Source organism: Myotis yumanensis, unplaced genomic scaffold (genome assembly GCF_028538775.1).
Source record: "Myotis yumanensis isolate MYYU_CA2020_CCGP unplaced genomic scaffold, mMyoYum1.0.hap1 SCAF_7, whole genome shotgun sequence".
In the NCBI taxonomy this organism is placed as follows: Eukaryota; Metazoa; Chordata; class Mammalia; order Chiroptera; family Vespertilionidae; genus Myotis; species Myotis yumanensis.
In genome coordinates this window covers 75545485-75562656 of record NW_027223758.1, presented here as the reverse complement: position 1 = coordinate 75562656, position 17172 = coordinate 75545485, and the positions used below count along the sequence as shown (strand labels likewise).

At 55.5% G+C, this 17172-nt stretch overlaps 1 protein-coding gene across 48 annotated transcripts in view; it reads left to right on the top strand.

Moving 5' to 3' along the window:
* The window catches only part of CELF4 (CUGBP Elav-like family member 4), a 274994-nt gene that overhangs the window by 59070 nt on the left and 198752 nt on the right, over nt 1-17172 (top strand). The window lies entirely within an intron of this gene.

Sequence of the window (17172 nt, the reverse complement as noted above, 5' to 3'; positions counted from 1 at the left end):
AGCAACCCAGTGAGGTAAATGCTGTTAGTCTCCCATTTTGCAGGTGAGGAAACTGAGGGAGAAAGAGACTAAAAAGCCTGCACCAAGTCACACAGCTATAGGCCAAACAGCATGCCCGCCCCATTCTTACCCGCCCCATTCTTACCCGCCGCCCTGTACTGCCTCCCTACAAATAAGGCCACAGGTACCAGAGCAGAAAGGGGGCTTGACCCTGGGCATAAACCTATATTCTTGATTTCTCTTTTAAGAGAGAGCCCTTCCCAGGGCTCCTCCTCTCTTTGCCCCAGGAAGCCACTCTCTCGGCCCTGAGTCTGGCCTTACTCATCCACCCTGGATGGGGTTGAGGACAGGAGAGTCCAGAGTGAGCCCAAAGTAGGGTGTCTAGAACAGGGGCCTCTAGGAAAACAGCTGACATTCAAGCAGCACTCAGTCCTTCCTGCTGCTATCTCCCTCGATGCCTGCACCTCCCACCCAGGTGACAGAGCTGGGGCATTGTGCCCATTTGATGGATGGAGAAACTGAGACCCAGAGGAATGAAGGGCTTCACAAGTCTTGGTGGCAGAAATGGTGTAGACCCCTTTCACCATCCTGGGACATAAGTCTCAGAAGACAAAGGTCGAGGTATCGGGGAGAGGTGACTTTGGGTTGGGTCCTGGTGTGGATGCCCCTGGGCACACAGCTAGGCACAGGATGCAGAGGGGCTCTGCTAAGGGAGGGAGCAGTGCTGCTGCCGACTGTGCAAGGTTCATACCGCACATTGTGACTGCCACAGGCTCGGAGGGCTTTGCTGGCTGGAGTGCCGGGTCCTGGCCAATGGCCAGTGGTCATAGCACTTGCCGAACCTGTGATTTGAGAAATGCAGGGGAAATTCTCCTGCCCTTTGGATGCAAGTATTCCTGGACTGGAGGCTGAGTGCCCACCCCTGGCTGACCTTCGAGGCAGAGGTGGGCAGAAGCAGGCACTGTCCATAACCGTCCCTGGGGAGCCAGGAGTGGGAGAGCCTAACATCCACCTTTGGACACAGACCCGTGTATTTAAATCCCAGCCCTGCCTCTTCCTAGGTAGCAAGTGGCCATGAACATCTTGCCTGACCTCGAGGCTCAGGCTTGTCCTGGGCGAAATGGAAGAGAGGGCATCTACCTGGCAGGTGGACAACAGGTAGGACCTGGTGCCATGAGGCCCCGTTCACTCAAGTGCCCACCCCTTCCTTGGCAACAGATGAGCCGACTCCAAGGAGACAAGGGACAGAGCAGGCCCCATTGCCTGGTGCCTGGCGTTCAGAATGGAGGGGCTGGTGCTGCCCAGAGAGGTCAGGAGGTGCTGCCTGGCACAGGTGGGTGGTTTCCCAATTCCTGGCTGATGGCGGGGAATTCGCCAGGCAGAGGCAGGAGAAGGCCATCCTCAGGAAGGCCAGACCCAGTGAGCTGGGCGTGGGCCCACAGGGCGAGAAGAAGGTGAGGGTGGGGCAGGAGTGAGTGAAACCTGGAGAGGTCAGGGGCCGCTGCAGCCTCCAGCAGTGCCCAGCGGTGCAGTGGGGGCCCTGGCCAACCCTGGTACCAGCCTGGTAGGTGGCCTGGCCCCTCCTTCTGGGCCACTGCGCTGTCTTATGAGACACCCTGTGCCACCTTTTCCCACAGCACTGATTACACCCTTTCTGCAAAATAAAGGAGGAAGAAAAGAAGCCAGCTCTGCCCTCCTCCCCCTCTCTCCTCCCTCTCCCTCCTCCCGCCCTCCAGGAGCCTTCCCTCCTCCCCAACCCCCTTGTTCTCTGTTGCTAAGTAGATGGTAGGTTTATTTGTGGCTGTCGGTTCCCAGTAGAAAAATTTCGTCTTGGAGAGCCGCCTGGATGGAAATGGCTTGAGCACCGACTTCATGGAGAAGGTCTGTGCAGTAATTAGTGTTCATGAGGGAGGAACTGGACTGGCAGGCTCCCAGGAAAACTACTCCCCAAAAGTTAGCTCGAGTCCAGAGGGCTACATGGAATCCAATTCCAGAGTGTGCCTCACAGTCGCTATATATAGACCCGCAGACGGAAGCAGCCGCACAGTGGCTGGAGTTCACAGGGGACCGGTTGTGGGAGGCAGAGGCAGCCTGCTGCCCACAGTACTCCGTGCATCTCCTCCACTCCCTGCCCCAACTTGCCCCAAACAGACACTTGGTGAGAGAGGAAAGGGAAGGAGATGGGGAGAGAGGGAGAGGGGAAGAAGGAGAAGGGGGGTAGCCCCGTGCTAGCCAGCCCTGGAGTGCATTTCTAAAGAGCGCACTGTCTGACTATAGATGACCAAGCCGTGTTCCGGTCCCCACAGAGCAAGCTCACTTCAACCCTCAGAATGCCCTCCCCTGCTTCTTTCTCCCCCCCACCCCTGTCAAGGCCCCAGGGACACTCCCTCCATCACCCATTCTGTCCCTCCTTCCATCCCAGGCTGGGTGCTGCTGAGGTTCATTGTCTGGTCTCCTCTCCTCTCCTCCCCTCTCTACCCAGGCCAGGGCTGAGCAAAGAGCAGGTACTCCTGGACACTTGGTGAAAGCATGGAGGCAGCAGCCTCAGAGCCTGCCAGGGGGAGAGGGACTCGACTGTGCCCCCCACTCCCTGGGCCTTCAGGTTGAAGGCGGAATAAGCAGAAGCAGGACTGAAATCCAGAACTCTGAATCTTCCTTCCTGCTTTCATTCCCGGGGATTGGCCAGCGCTGATCTTCTGCTCAGCTTGGGATCTCACAGACAAAGAGGCCAGCGTCCCCAGAAGGCCAGCGGCCCTCTCTGGGCCTGTGATCCAAGGTGCAGCGTCCAGCCCTTGTCTTTTCACACTTCTGTGCCATGAGACCCTTGTATCCAGGGTATCCTTCTGTCTGCATGCCTGTCACTCCCACCTTCTGTTCAACCAGGTCCTGGGCCGGTGCTCACAGGTAGCCTGGCCCTCATAACAACGGGGACCCTGAGGTCAGCCCAAGGTGTGTGAAGCCAGGGGATGAGGGCCACAGCTGCCAGGAGTGAAAATGCCAGAGCGGCAGGCCAGCAGCCACCCTTGTACCCACCCCCCTGCCCAGCTTTCCCCTCCGGGGCCTCAGCTCTCCCAGCTGGCCTTCTTGGCCATGGGGTACAGTCAGCTCAGCCAAGACAAAGCAAAGATCTAAAGGAAATTTCTAGGAAGCCAAGAGAAGGGGTAAAACCTGAGGACACAAAGACTGAGACACGGCCAAGTGTGAGAGTCAGACCCATTTGAGAGTGATGAGGGCAGGCCTCAGGTTGGCTCTACCTGGGACATGTCATGAGCCCTGGCCTTGGGTTCCCCACAAAATCCTGTTTCCAACCCCTCTTTCCCACCCCAAACCCCCTCAAGGGCATTGAGAACAGAGGCTAGAACCATATAGGCTTCTAGGACATGTGAGCATTTCAGACCTGTGCTTCCCTCTACCTCCCACCCCTCTACCCCTCACCCTGCCCCAGCCCTGCCCACTGCCCTCCGTCCTTGAAGGCAGGAGCAGGAACACTGGAGGGACTCGCTCCACCTGCTCAGGTGACTGTGTTCTCCCTGTCCTCAATTTGGTGCAGAGGCTGGAGACACCTCCATCTGTTGGCTCAGTCTGCTTCCTCCTCATTTCGTCTGGCCCTCCATGCTGACCACCCAACATCTGCTTGCTCTCTCCTCCCCAGGCGCACTGCGCTCCCAGCCTCTCAGAGACTTGATCTCCCTCAGCCCAGCAGGCCGGGCCGTGGACCTGAGCCTGGTTCTCTCACAGACCAGCTTTGTGCTCTTGGGATGATCATGTCGCCTTGACCTGCAAACACATCCCTTTCCTCTTCTGTAAAAGAACAGTGTTCACTTTCTGCTCCCTGCCTCCTGCCACTCACCCACTCACTGACGAATATGTGCTAGGACCCACATTGGGCCAGGACTGTGCTGGAGGCTGGGGACACAGAGTCATAGGCAGGGATATCAAACCCATTTCACAGAAAAGGAAACCGAGGTCCAGAGAGACCTGTCAACTTGCTGGAAGCTGTGGTTTACCTGTCAGAGATTGTCTTTAGTAGGCATTCTAATGCCAAGCCACCCCTCACCTGTGCTTCCTGCCAGCACTAGGCCCTGTGTCAGGAGGAGGGCATACGAGGGCCCAGAGCAGATGGGGTGGGCCCTGCCATCCGGAGCTTCCAGGGTCCTCTGGGAAGTCAGGGAGTACCATGGATCAGAGCACTCAATCCACATGCACTCCCTCCCTCCCAGGCTGCCTTGGTAGTGCTGCCAGGGGCCTACACTCCTTCCGGGTGAGACACCCCCAGTTTTCCTTTCCCCATCCCTCCCAGCCCATATTCCCGGGTCTTGACAATTCCTCTCACAAAAGAAACAATTGACACAGAGGTGCCTCTTTGGGGAAGCATGAAGCCAGCTCTTTGTCACTCAGCTCATTACTTCCTCCTGTCATTAGCATATCAGGTACACAAGGAAACAAAACACTCTTGCCTCCTATGTCTCAACGCAAGCCTCAGTGGCTCCGAGCCCCAGTGTGCTGGCCTGTGCGCGGGCAGGAGCACCAACAGGGCCCCTGTCCCTGTGGTAATGGATGGGGGTGGGAATAATCAAGCAAATGAGCTGGTCCCATGCGAGGGAAGCAGACAACACCAGATAGTGTAAATGCCAGAGCTATTTTTCACACGGTAGGGAACCTTGAGCATATATCACAACTGCTGCTCTGGACAACACAGCAAGAGTGATTCGCCATTAATTATGTGTCAGGCACCCTGCTGGGTGCCCTGACCCCAGCGGGCAAGTGTCCTTACCCCCATTTCCTGGGGAAGGAACCCGAGGGTTATGTAAACCTAAACTATCCGGGTGCCCCCACAACAAGGCCACGGCTATAGTCAGAGCCAGAGCCCCCCTCCCAGGTGGCAGACCTTTCCCAGGGCCCCAGATGCAGTCAGGCCACAGAGTTAAATGGCTTTTTCAGAGACACCAGCTGGCTGGGGTCAGAAACCTGGGCGTCAGATGTGAGCCTCCTTTAGGGGTGGAAAATACGGTGTGTCCTGGAGCAGTCAGTGTGGGACTTAAGAGAGAATATGGGGTTCTGGTGCTGAGACAAAAAAAAGGAAAGAAAGGAGGGAGAGAGAAAGGAAAGAAGGAAAACAGGGGAGTAATGAAGGGGAAAGAAGGAAGAGGAGAGGGAGAACAGATGAGAAAGCCACAGAAAGGTGTTGAGGAAGGTGTCTGGAGGCGCTCTGACGGGGACGGGAATGGGCCCGAGCTCACCCTGCAGCCCACACCTCTTTTTGCCTGTGCACATGGTGGCCCTTTCCCCAGCACATCCTTCCCGTGAGGCCGCTCTCCCTGGGCAGAGTTGAGAATTCTCCGCCATCAGGTGACAGAGCCCATGGTTAAGGTCATTGGTCCTGCAGGCAGCCTGCCCTGATTCACAGCCCAGCTCTGGCCATAAGATCTTGGACAAGTCTTTCCTCTTGAGTGCCTCAGTTTCCTCACCTTTAAAATGGGTGTGATAACAGTACCATTTTATAGAGTTATTGTATTAAGCGATTCAATGGATGTAAAGCAGTCAGAACAATGTCCAACATCAGTAAGTGTTTGCTGTTGTCATTTGGGCCACTGATGAGCCCTGCACAAACCTCAGCTTGGTAGGTATGCTTGTTGCATGCACATCACCTGGCCTTGCCAGCGTGTTTACCTAGGGTTTTCTTTAAAGCAGAGGGCATGTCTTTCATTATCCGGCAAATGGCAGGCTATCAATAAGTGGTTATTGAATGAATGAAGGAAGCATCTTTCACTCCATCCACAGCTAACAGTACTCCCTCCGATCCCATTCACACAGTCTGAGTCTTGCTTACCAGTCCAGGAACTAATTAGCTCAGTTTTCTCTCTTGGTGGGTTCTGAGGGCACGTGGGTGGGTCTCTAGGAAGAGAAGAAATCAAGCTGAATGCCATGCTCTGTCCCACTCCCCAAAGGTCACCCTCCTCGTTGGCCAACTGCCTCTCACCCACCTTGGGCGCTCCCAAGGTCAGCTATAAATGGTGGCTCGGCCCTTCCCAGGATGGGGACCAACTGACTATAAAAATCCAGAGCCCCTTCCACTCCTACAATGTGAACGATACTCCATACCTCCGAGAGGGCTGGGAGAGCTCCAGGGATCAACTCCCATAGGTGAGCATCTCAAGTCACATTTGCTGACTGCCCCTTTGCTGCAGCCCCGGGGTTAGATATTGCTAAATGCCTGTGATGGAACCATCTTATTGATGTGGGTTGAAGCCCAATGCCCAGCCAGGAGAGTGACCTAAGTGGCCAAGATCATGAGGGAAAGACACCCGCCATGAGAGCTGGACCGTGGCCTGCCAGGACTGTGTGAGATTGTTTTTCTGCTTTAGAAAAGAAAATCACATTTTCCAAACATTGATCCTGTAATATGGGGCTCATGGCTATTGGTCTTTTCAAAATAACCTGTCTTGGGTGCTGAGTTTGGAATTTCTTGGTTGGTGTGCTGCTATTTTGTTGTTGTTGTTGTTCTTTAAGTGAATTAGGGCCCGTTAGGAAGGAGCCAGAGAAGAGAGGCGAGATTAATTCACCTCACCGGGCAGGTCCTGGGTGCCCATGTGCATTCAAAGCGGGGTGCACGCCCTCCCCTCCTGATTCTGAGCAGCTCAGCCTCTCTTGTGAGGCCCCCATCCTGGGCTTGGTCAGGGATGCTAGAGGGAGGCACAGCTCCATAGGCTGGAGTCTAGTTGGGGTCACATGGTTCCCACCTATAAAAACAACAGAAAACTCTGTTTAACCAAGTGCTCATTTGTATGTTTCGAAGCCTTGAACTGGAAGGACTTTTTGGAAGGAGAATCGATGAGTCTGGGAAGGGAGGCCACCCCAGGGGGAGGATCTAGAAGAGGACCCAGGAGCAGAGAAGGCATCCTGGTGGCGGGGAGGAGCCCGAGCAAAGGCCTGCAAGTGACGTGGAAATTAGCTGTGGGAGAGTGTGGTTCAGTGTGACTGAGACACAGACAGAAAGACATTCAGTTCCCTATCCTGCAGCTGTGACACCCTCCCCTTTCATGAGAGAAAGGAGCCAGAGAGGCAGATCCCCACCCTCCAGAGGGTAAAGAGCTATCCCTGTGGCTGTGCCCGGGACAGTTGCTGGCTGGGGCTGGGGGCCCAGGAGGGATTCCTTCACACCTCGCTCTGTATGGGAAGAAGGATCCTACTGGGGAAATGAGCCCCACCTCAGTTTAGCCAGACCAACCACTATGGAAAATCCAACACCGGAATTCCATGCAACTCAGCAAGCATTTATTGAGCTCCCTCAGTGGACACAAGAACTACACACAGCCCAGCAAATGCTGGGGCCACTGAGGACTCGGATACCGTCCAGAGTCATTCCCATACACTGAGGCGTTCAGCATGTCTGACTGGGGTCCAGCAGCGTGCCAGGGTCAGCCAGCAAGGCTCTGCCGTTCCAACCAGACAGGCAAAGAGCGAGAGGCGATTGCAGGCAGGCTCGGAGATGGGCAAGCCAGAGGGCGGGAGTGGGTTCCCTCCTAGACGCTGAGGTGGCCTGGCTCTCTCAGACACTGCCTGTTGCCCATCTCCCACAGCTTAGCAGTCAGCTAGGCTACGCCAAAGGAGCCCCGAGACGAGATCCCCTCCCTCTGTGGCGTTCCAGGAGCCAGGGGTCCATTCCCATGGAGTCAGGCCAGCCTTCTCAGCAAGATCACCCTGATCTGAGAAAATTCAAAACAGGAAGGTCTAAACTCCCTGACCAGGTTAATTAAGAGGGAGCACAGTTCAGTTTCTCAGCTCTAGCATTCATCCTGGTGTTCTTGCAAGTAACAAACGCCACATGCATTTTAAATGCAACCTGATGCTCAGACAGAGCCCTCTGCGGAGAAGCCTGACTTTGATTGACATGGGACAGGGCGCCAGGGTCGAGTGAGGTCAGGTGCCTGTGGCCCCAGAGACCTTGGCTGACTCCAGCTGGGTTCTTGTAGGAAGAGAATGAAGTCATCTGCGAGTCCCTGACCTCAAGTGCAGGCGATGGAGTTCGGAGGAGAACATCTCTGGCCCAGGGCCTCTAGAGGGGCTTCAGGACTCAGCCCCAAACCAGCTACCGGGGCCCAGGCATCCATTCTCCCCATCCCCCCACCCCTGGGGTCAGAGGCTGACGACAGGGGCCTGGCCTGCTCTGCGGTATAAGCTCGGTGACTCCTGGGCAGGACAGCACCTGGGCCAGTTAAGGCCTCTGCACAAGTGAAGGAGCACTGCTTGCTGTCCTGGGGGCCAGCAGGAGCCCTGGCCCAGAGCAGGGGCGGGGGCAGGGGCAGCCCCTCGGCTGCAGAACAAAACCCAGCACACCTGTCAGCAGAACAGGCTTGACTGCTCTGTGGGCGGGGCCTTAGCAAGGCCGACACCTTCCCTGCGGCAGCCCCCATGCCCTGGCCACAAACCAGGAGCTCTTTGCTGAGAAAGGGTGAGAGCGTCAATATGACATGTCCACTTTTTGTCCTTTCTCATAGTGCCATGAGAGGTTGTGGTGCACAGCAGACAAGGAATTTTCCGGCACCGAGGGTGCAAGCAAGGGCAACGGGCAGGGGCAGACACCTGGCAAAAGCCTGCCTGCTGGCCCTTTCAGCCTCGGGGTGCAGAGCCCATTAGGCCCCTCAGGTTGAACTCACTGGGCCCTGCCTGTGCCCAGCAGGAAGAGAAAGGCAGGACTGCGCCTGGGGGATCCCAGTCTAGGTCTGGGGAGATCTGGACCCCCATTCCATGTCCATCTCTGTCTTGTGGCTGCAAAAGGCAGGAGGGCTGAGATGATGGAGACACAGTAGAGTTGGTGAGGGGTCCAGTTTCTTATTCCTACACCCCGTTAACTCTGAGACACGCTCCCCTGGAGTTTCTGGTTCAAAGGGAGTGGACGCAGGAGGGCAGTGCTGAGCCCGAAAGCAGGATGCTGGCCAAGGGTAGGGTTCCAGCACTGGAGGGCCCTGTGGAGGTGAGCGGGCCAGCAGCCCTGATCCATTGGCTGAGGGTCCCATCCATCTCCCCCTCCTGTGGCAGCCCCACCATCCCCAGGCCTCAGGCCGCCTCCTGGAAGATGGATGGCTCCTGCCCCCACTCGGGCCTGAGCCGAGGGGCCCATATCCCAGACGCTCTCCAAAAACCCGATGGCCCTGCAGCTAGTTGTCTCTTCCCAGCCATTCAGCTCACTGTCACCCAGGCAGGGGCAGAGTGCACTTAGCATCCACTCAATGGGGTTTGTCATGGGGCGGGGGTGGGGGGTGGGGGGGTGGGGTCCCTGGAGTTAGCAGCATCTATAGTAGAATATTTCCACTTGGACAAACACATGTAAAAGCGAGTGGACAAAGATGTGTACTCTAACTGCCAGGTGAGAGGGGCCATCGCTAAGGGCTTTAAGAGAGTTGGGGGTTGGGGTAGTCAGAGGAGGCTTTCTGGAGGAAGGGAGGCTTAGTCACTCCTAGAAGGACAGGAGGGCTCCAAAGGGGCGGTGTGGGGAAGGCAGCAGGGAAAGGGTGGGGTCCCCATGGAGGTGGAAGAGAAGAGCCCAGAGCCAGGCTGTGGTGGATGATCATTGCCCTCTGCACAGAGGGAGAAGAGCAGGGACTGTTGGCATGCCCACAGGGAGCACTCCTGGGAAGAAGGGAGGAGAGGGCGAGTAAGGGCCAGGTGGACAGGACTAGGGGGACTGGGACGGCCAGGACGGATCCTGGGAAGGTGCCTCGAGGATCGCCCAGCGTCTGGGCACTGGGGAAGGGGCAGAAACAGGGGCAGGCCCCAGGATTGCTTTTTCTGCCTGTTTCAAAGGCCCATTCTCAAGGAGCTCCCAGGTTAGAAGTGGAGACCAGGTTCACCCTGGGGGCAGACCACGGGCAGCGGACAAGGGCATGGCCACAGGAATCCATGGAAAGTGGGACCAAAATGGCTGGGGCAGGAGCTTGGGCTTCCCTGAGCAGGACCCAGGAGGTGGGTCTAAAGCAGGGCAGACCCAGGCAGGGTAGCGCCGGGGTGGCATTCCCAAAGGAGGAGCCGTGGGAAGAAGTCTGCAGCTGCGTCTCTCACGCGCTTGGGGAAGGGACATCTGCTCCGAGACACGGCGAGGCTGTCCTTGCCCACCCAGACCATGGGGGACAGAGGCTGGAGGAGGGGATAGACGTGGCCTTAAAGCACGAGTCATCCTTTTTCCAGGGAAGCTGGCGGAGTTCCCTCTGGCCCACCTCTCTCCCTGCACGCCACCCCCTCCCCAGATTCTGCCTCAGTTTCTCTGTGTTTTATGTGATACTCTAGTGCAACCTGTGGTGAGAACCACTCAGGAAAGATGCTCTGAGGGGCGATTTCAGGATCAGGACAGGTCAACGGAGATTTGGACCTTCCTGGACCCCCTAAGGATATCACCCTGAACAGGGACCTGTGGGTCTGGCTGGTGGGTGGGTTTCCTGCTCCCTTCCCTCCGGCCCCGACTCCCACACACCCGCCTCCTCCCACTCCCTAGGGCCGGAAAAGTGACTGGCCTGAAGGATCTGATGTTTTATTAAAGTCCAGATCTCTGCATTCTCGAGCCACCTTCCTCTGGCTAATTCTGTAATTCAATTAGTAGGAAGCCAAGGCCTGGCTGGGGCGGGAGGAGGGAGCGTATGGGGAGCCTTCCCCTCCACGATGATTACACCCCAGGCTTCAGCCCTGTTCAGAGTTGGGCAGGAAATTGTACTTCCTTCGCTTCAGGATGACAAGGGCCTTTTATACCGGCACACGGGGCTTTGTAAATTACTGCCGTCTCCGCGCAATTAATTCTGCTACTGTGCTGTGTTCTTCCCCGCGTGGGAGAGGGTGCCCGCCCACCTTCCCGGGAATCAGCAGCGCCCCTTGCCCCAGCCTCCGTAGGCTGCCCTGCTGGAGAAGGGTGCCTGCCACCGCCTACACCCTACACCCTACACCCTAGCCTGGCAACAAGCACTGTCAACCGCTCCTGGCCACACCCTCCTCCCCCTTCCCTCCCTTCTCTGCACCCAGGGCTTCCTGCTCTCTCTCTCCAGCGCCCCAATTGGTGGGTCTCCTTCCTCAGCCCCACTGCTCTCTTGGTCTCCCTGCTCTCAGACACCTGAGCGGGATGATCGGCCCTCCATTCTGAAGGCACTGTCTCTGCTCTCAGGGAATTGACTGTCTGTTCAGAGACCCAAGACATGAAACTGATAAAAAGAAGGGACAGGTAAATAAGAACAGTGAGTGGGAAGAGGTTAAATGGCAGCATAAGGGAGAGTGAGTGCAGGCCAGTGTCAGTGCATACAGAACTGAGAGTGGCGGAGGGAAGGCAGGCCCCCGTGGGCCACATGGGTGGGCGTGGGAGTCCACCTCGAGCAGGGAGCCCCGGTGACCAGCTGCCCATGGCAGCACTATCTCTCGAAGTCTGACATCCCTCAGCCCCCAATCCCACCTCCGCCAATTTTCAAAGTCCATTCCTGCCCCGCCAGGCTGTTCTATTCTGTTCAAGTCCTTGGTTCAGGAGGGTTGAGATAAAACACACTGACTCTGAATCAGACAGGGGGATGGAAGAGGAGGGAGTCCGGGGCCAGGTCACACCTCACCCGGACATTCCCGGGTAGTTTCCATGGTGTCTCCCCTCAGATCCTGCCAGCGGTGTCACACAGAATAGGAGGGAAGGGCAGTGATGGGGAGGCTCTGGGTGCCATCATGGATTCCATCCCCCCAACATCAACTTCTGGAACTTCAGGCCACAGAACCAACATGAATGCTGTCTATAGCTTGCTGGGCAGAGAGAGCTGCTTAAAGTCCCAGAGCTAAAGGAAGCTGTGAGGCAAGGGGATCGCAGGACTTACCATGATCATGAAGAATTTGCCAGGAAGCTGATACCCAGTGATCGCTGTCTGTTCAAAATGGACTATGAGTCCTACCTCCTGTCTGGCTCCCCCATTTTCAACCAGCCACTTTTTATTCCATCCTCCTCTTTTGGCAAAGACCTTTTAAATCTTTAGTTATGCAAGTGATACATGAATATATTCTACATCCAAAGGTGTCCATCAAAACAAAAAAAAGAGTTAAACTCATGGGAGACACTCCCAGCCCCCACACGCCCTGTCCTCAGCTTGGTGTGACCCTTCCGGACTCGCCGTGGGGCAGACACAGAGCTGAGTGCACACAGATCTCCTGGAAGAAGCCTCCACTGTATGCACATGTCGTATGTGGCTTTACAGTCTGCTTTCTCCTCTGACAATGCTGCTTTCCGTGCTGGCACACGTAGGGCTGTTTCATCTCTCAGATTACTCAACCATTCCTGCGCTGAGGGAGCTTCAGGTGGTTTTCAATTGTCGCTCTTCCAAACAGCCATGTGGACCCTGCTCTCTCCTCTGTGGGCCCAAGTCCGAGTATGCTTGCAGGTTCAGGCCTTGGAAGGCAACTGCGGGGCCTGAAGGAGGGAGAGATTCCTGTGCTGCTAGCCTCGTCCCCAGAAAGGGTGCTTCCTTCTCAGACTTCGCTCCGGGTTCAGAGCCTGGTGCTGGCCTTCTCTTCCCCACGGTTGTGTGTGGAGGTGCAGCCGCTCCCGGAGAGAATCCATCTCCCAGCTAGACTGTGAGTTCCCAAGGGGCCTCACCGAGTATGTCTCTGGGGACACCTCAGCGCATCCACAGGGGAGTGAGCCTGACAGATGTCATGATTGCTAAGCTGTGGCCCCTACCCAACCCTCACAGCTCCAAGCCCCTCCTCAGCTGCTGTGAAGGGAAGTCAAAACTAGTTTTTCTGTTCCTAGCTGGATTTGCTCAGTGGATAGAGCATCAGCCCTCAGACAGAAAGGTCCCAGGTTTGATGTTGGTTAAGAGCATGTACCTCACTTGCAGGCTCCATCCCGGCCCCAGGTCAGAGTGCATGCAGGAGGCAACCAATCGATGTTTCTCTCTCACATTGATGTTGCTCTCTCTGTTTGTCTCCCTTCCATTCTCTCTAAAAATCAACGGGAAAATATCCTTGGGTAAGGATTAACACAAACATAATAACTAACAAACAAACAAAGGGAAACACCAGTTTTTCTGTGTGGGGTTCTGTGTGCACTACCTGGGCACCCTCTCTCTCCTGGCCACTCTGAGGCCCCACCTTGGCCTTCACCCAGGCCTGAAATGCTCTGAAACACCCAGTGATGGCAAACTCTCCTCACGAAGCCACCCTCCCCACCAGGCTGCATCCCCCAGGCTCTGCCTTCAGCAAGGGAGCAGACGTGGTACCTCCAAGCACCTGGAGTCGCTGGTTAGTCGCTGGTCAGTCACTGCTTATCTGAATCTGCCTTTTAATTTACTTTTATTTTTTTTCATTTATTCTTTATTGATTAAAGTATTACATATGTCTCCCCCCCCCCCCATTGACCTCTCCCTGACCACTCCCACCCCCCAGCACATACCCTCACCCCCCTACTCTCTGAGTTCATGGGTTATGCTTATATGCATGCATACAAGTCCTTTGGTTAATCTCTTACCTCCCCGCTCTACCTGCCGCCCGCCTAACCTCTGAGGTTTGACAGTCTGTTCAATGCTTCTCTGCCTCTGGATCTATTTTTGTTTATCAGTTTATGTTGTTCATTATATTCTACAAATGAGTGAGATCATGTGATATTTATCTTTCTCTGACTGGCTTATTTCACTTAGCATAATGCTCTCCAGTTCTATCCATGCTGTTCCAAATGGTAAGAGTTCCTACTTTTTTACAGCAGCATAGTATTCCATTGTGTAGATGTACAACAGGTTTTTAATCCACTCATCTGCTGATGGGCACTTAGGCTGTTTCCAAATCTTAGCTATTGTAAATTGTGCTGCTATGAACATAGGGGTACATATATCCTTTCTGATTGGTGTTTCTGGTTTCTTGGGATATATTCCTAGAAGTGGGATCACTGGGTCAAATGGGAGTTCCATTTTTAGTTTTTTGAGGAAAGTCCATACTGTTTTCCACAACGGCTGCACCGGTCTGCATTCCCACCAGCAGTGCATGAGGGTTCCTTTTTCTCCACATCCTCACCAGCATTTGTCATTTGCTGATGATAGTCATTCCAAATCTGCCTTTTTAAAGAGCCCTAGTGAGACAACTCATCTCCCGGGTAGATTGTCAGAAGCAACATCTGACTGGCTGCAGAGATGGACAGAGAAGGCCAGGGTGGGTTGCCCCGGCAGCCTCTGTTAGGCTGGTCTCTCCGGGCAGAAGGGATGCTGCCTCGGACTTCCCCCTTCACGAGAGTAAATATGTGTTTACACCTCACTCTGTAATTACAGAGATCTGCAGAGGCTGTTAATACTCATGGGCTAGTACGTCTGCCCACATGCCACGAGGGGAATGACTATCCCCATTTATAGGCCAGGAAATGGGTTCAAAGAGAGGAATCAGTGAGTGGCCCGGTTGGTGAGAGTCCACCTGGCACAGCTTCCTGTCTGGAACTGCACATCCGCCTGTCCAGGTGACCGCCACCTTGAGGAGGGATCAGGGAGTGGCAGGACCTGCACTGCAGGCACCAGGAGAATGGGCTGAGGAAGCCTTGGGGAAAAGAGCCCTCCCGGCCGGGCCACCTGTCAACTCTCACAGGCGACCTCTGTCCGCTGCCACGAGGGAGGTCCAGTGTGCCTCCGTGTCCTCGGAGCCTTGGTCAGCTCCCAGCAGCCTCAGAGCACCACTTCTGTGCCCCCCCGCCCCCATTCCCCGTGATTGGTCCCCTCCAAAGTAGCCGAGGTGTTCGAAATTCAATGCTCTCGACAAATATGCAGAGTTCCTGCTCCTGTTCTGGGCACTGAGAACGAAACAGGAATAGAACCCCATTGAGCGTGGGGAGACTGCTAATCAAGGAGCAAATATACACTATTAATATGTCACTGATGGGGCAATAAAGAGAAGAGTAACCACGACGAGGGATCAGAGAGTGAGCATGTGTGGGGGCGGGTTACCATGTTTAATGAGGCGGCCAGGAGAGGCCTCACTGTGGAGGTCACAGTTGAGCAGAAGCCTGAGGGGACTGAAGGAGCAAGGCATGCAGATGGTGGGGCTGGGGTCGTTCTGGGGAGAGGGCACAACCAGTGCAAAGGTCCTGGGACGGACTGTGCCTGGCAGGGCTGAGAAATAGGAAAGAGGCCAGGAGGTGAGCAAGCGGGAAAATGGAAGGAGGTGAGGTCAAGGAGTAGAAATGTCAGGGGAGGTTGCCCGGGGTCTGGGGGTCCCTTAAAATGCAGACGTGAGTTCTGTAAAAAAACAACAACTGTGGCGGAAATTCCTGGAAACTGGACAAAACAAAAGCACCAGATTATTTTCTTTTTATCTAGAATTCCTTCTTTGTTATTCTAGGCCATGAAACAATATGGTCACTTTCTCCCCCTCCTCCTCCCTCCTACTCTCCCTCCTCTTCCCTCCTTCTCTTCTTTCTCTTCCTCCTTCTCCTCCCTCCTCCTCCCTCTCCAGACCTGCCCCTGACCTTGTCCTGAGCTGGCTTGCCTGCACACAGCTAGACAGCGGCAGCCTCCTCCTTGCAGGCAGGTGCAGGCGGAGGACAAGGCCAGAGAGGGACAGGAGGAAAGAGACTCCAGAGAGGAAGGCAGCAGCACGAGGGACAACGTCACAGGGGCCTCTGACCGCTATTCATTTCAGTCCCCTTTGTGTCTCCATCAATAATCGTCTGCCATGACCAGGAGGGAGAAACAGGGAGGCTGAGGGGGAGGGTGGCCTGGGGTCTGAATGGGGAGGGATGAGGCGGAGTGGGAGGGGCTCCTTGCCACTGAGCTCCTCCCAGCCTGGGGCAGGAGTTGGAGGAAGGGCAGAGAGCCCATGGGGACCCTGAGAGTCCTGTCTTCCAGCTTTCTCTCCCTGCTTCCTTCCTTCCATTTCTCTGTCCCCCTTACACATATATTGCCTTCCAAAATCCTCTCTGAAGCCAGGAAAGGAAGGGAGCCAGGACTAGTTTCTACATTGGGAGAGGAGGAAAGAGGTTTCACTGGTTGGTGGAGGGTTCAGGACTGGAGAGGACATTGGGAGCACTCTGCATCTCAGAAAATAAGAAGCCAGAGCAAGCCTGATAACAAGGGCTGGCATTGGCACCAGATTGGCACCACTAGCCTGCAGGCCTCATGAAAAGAGGGGGCCACCAGGCCTGGCACAGAATCTGACTCACAATGGGACTCAGGGGACAGTTGATGATAAATGGCCATAAGAATGACCAAATGGTCAGCTGTGGACAGTTAAGGAAGGAAGTTGGCTTGAGATGGACTAAACCAATCAAGGAGGGCTGCCTGGAGGAAGTGGGCCTTGATCAGATTCTTGTAAGATGGATGGGATTGGGAGAGGTCTGAATGAGGGGAGAGGCATACCAAGCGAGGTGACTGTGAGAGCAAATAAAAAAAGGGGGGGGGGAGATAATGAGAGAGTGAAACAAGGGAGGGAAAGAAAACCGTGAAACAAGGGAAGTGGCCAGCCTACAGGGTGCCTTCTCTGGGGCCATGTGTGGCGTTGGGAAGTGTCAGACCACTTTTCCCCAGGCCAAGCCTGCTGTTGGCCCAAATTGGCTTTTTTACCTTCCCTGTCGTTCTGAGCCTGGCAGGCCTCCCAAGTCACACTCGGCCAGGTCTGGGGGCAGAGGAAGAGGCCCCAGCACTGGGCAGTTTGAGGGAACTTTCAGAAAGACTCTCCCTTCAGCAAGCATTCTCTTTGCCTTGTCACTGTGCCTAAAAGGCCGGCATTAAAAAGTCACCCCTTGAGTCAGGAATCGGGCTCTTAAAATCCGGATTTCCTGGTGAGGCACTGTCAGACTCCCTCCAGGGGAAAGCGAGGCTGAACCTTGGAGACCAATGGGCCAACCTCTCTGTTCACAGAGAAGAACAACGCAGGCTGGGAGCTGTGATTTGCAGGGGTCACCCAGGGAATTAGAGGCAGAGCAAGGGGCAGCCTCAGGCCCAGCCTTGCCCAAGACTGGGACGGGTGTGAAGCTATCACTGCACAGTGGGCGAGGGCAGGGGCACGTGGGCAGCCCCGTTCACTTTATTAGGACAGCCTGGCCTGGGTCCTCCTTGCTGGTGGAGCCTGTATTTGGAAGGCCAAGGGGGTCCCCCCATCATCCTCGATGAAGCAGCCAGCAGCACGCCTGCAGGAGGCCACCACAGGATGTCATGGTCCAGTGTGGCCTGGGGTGCTGGGGCGAGGGGT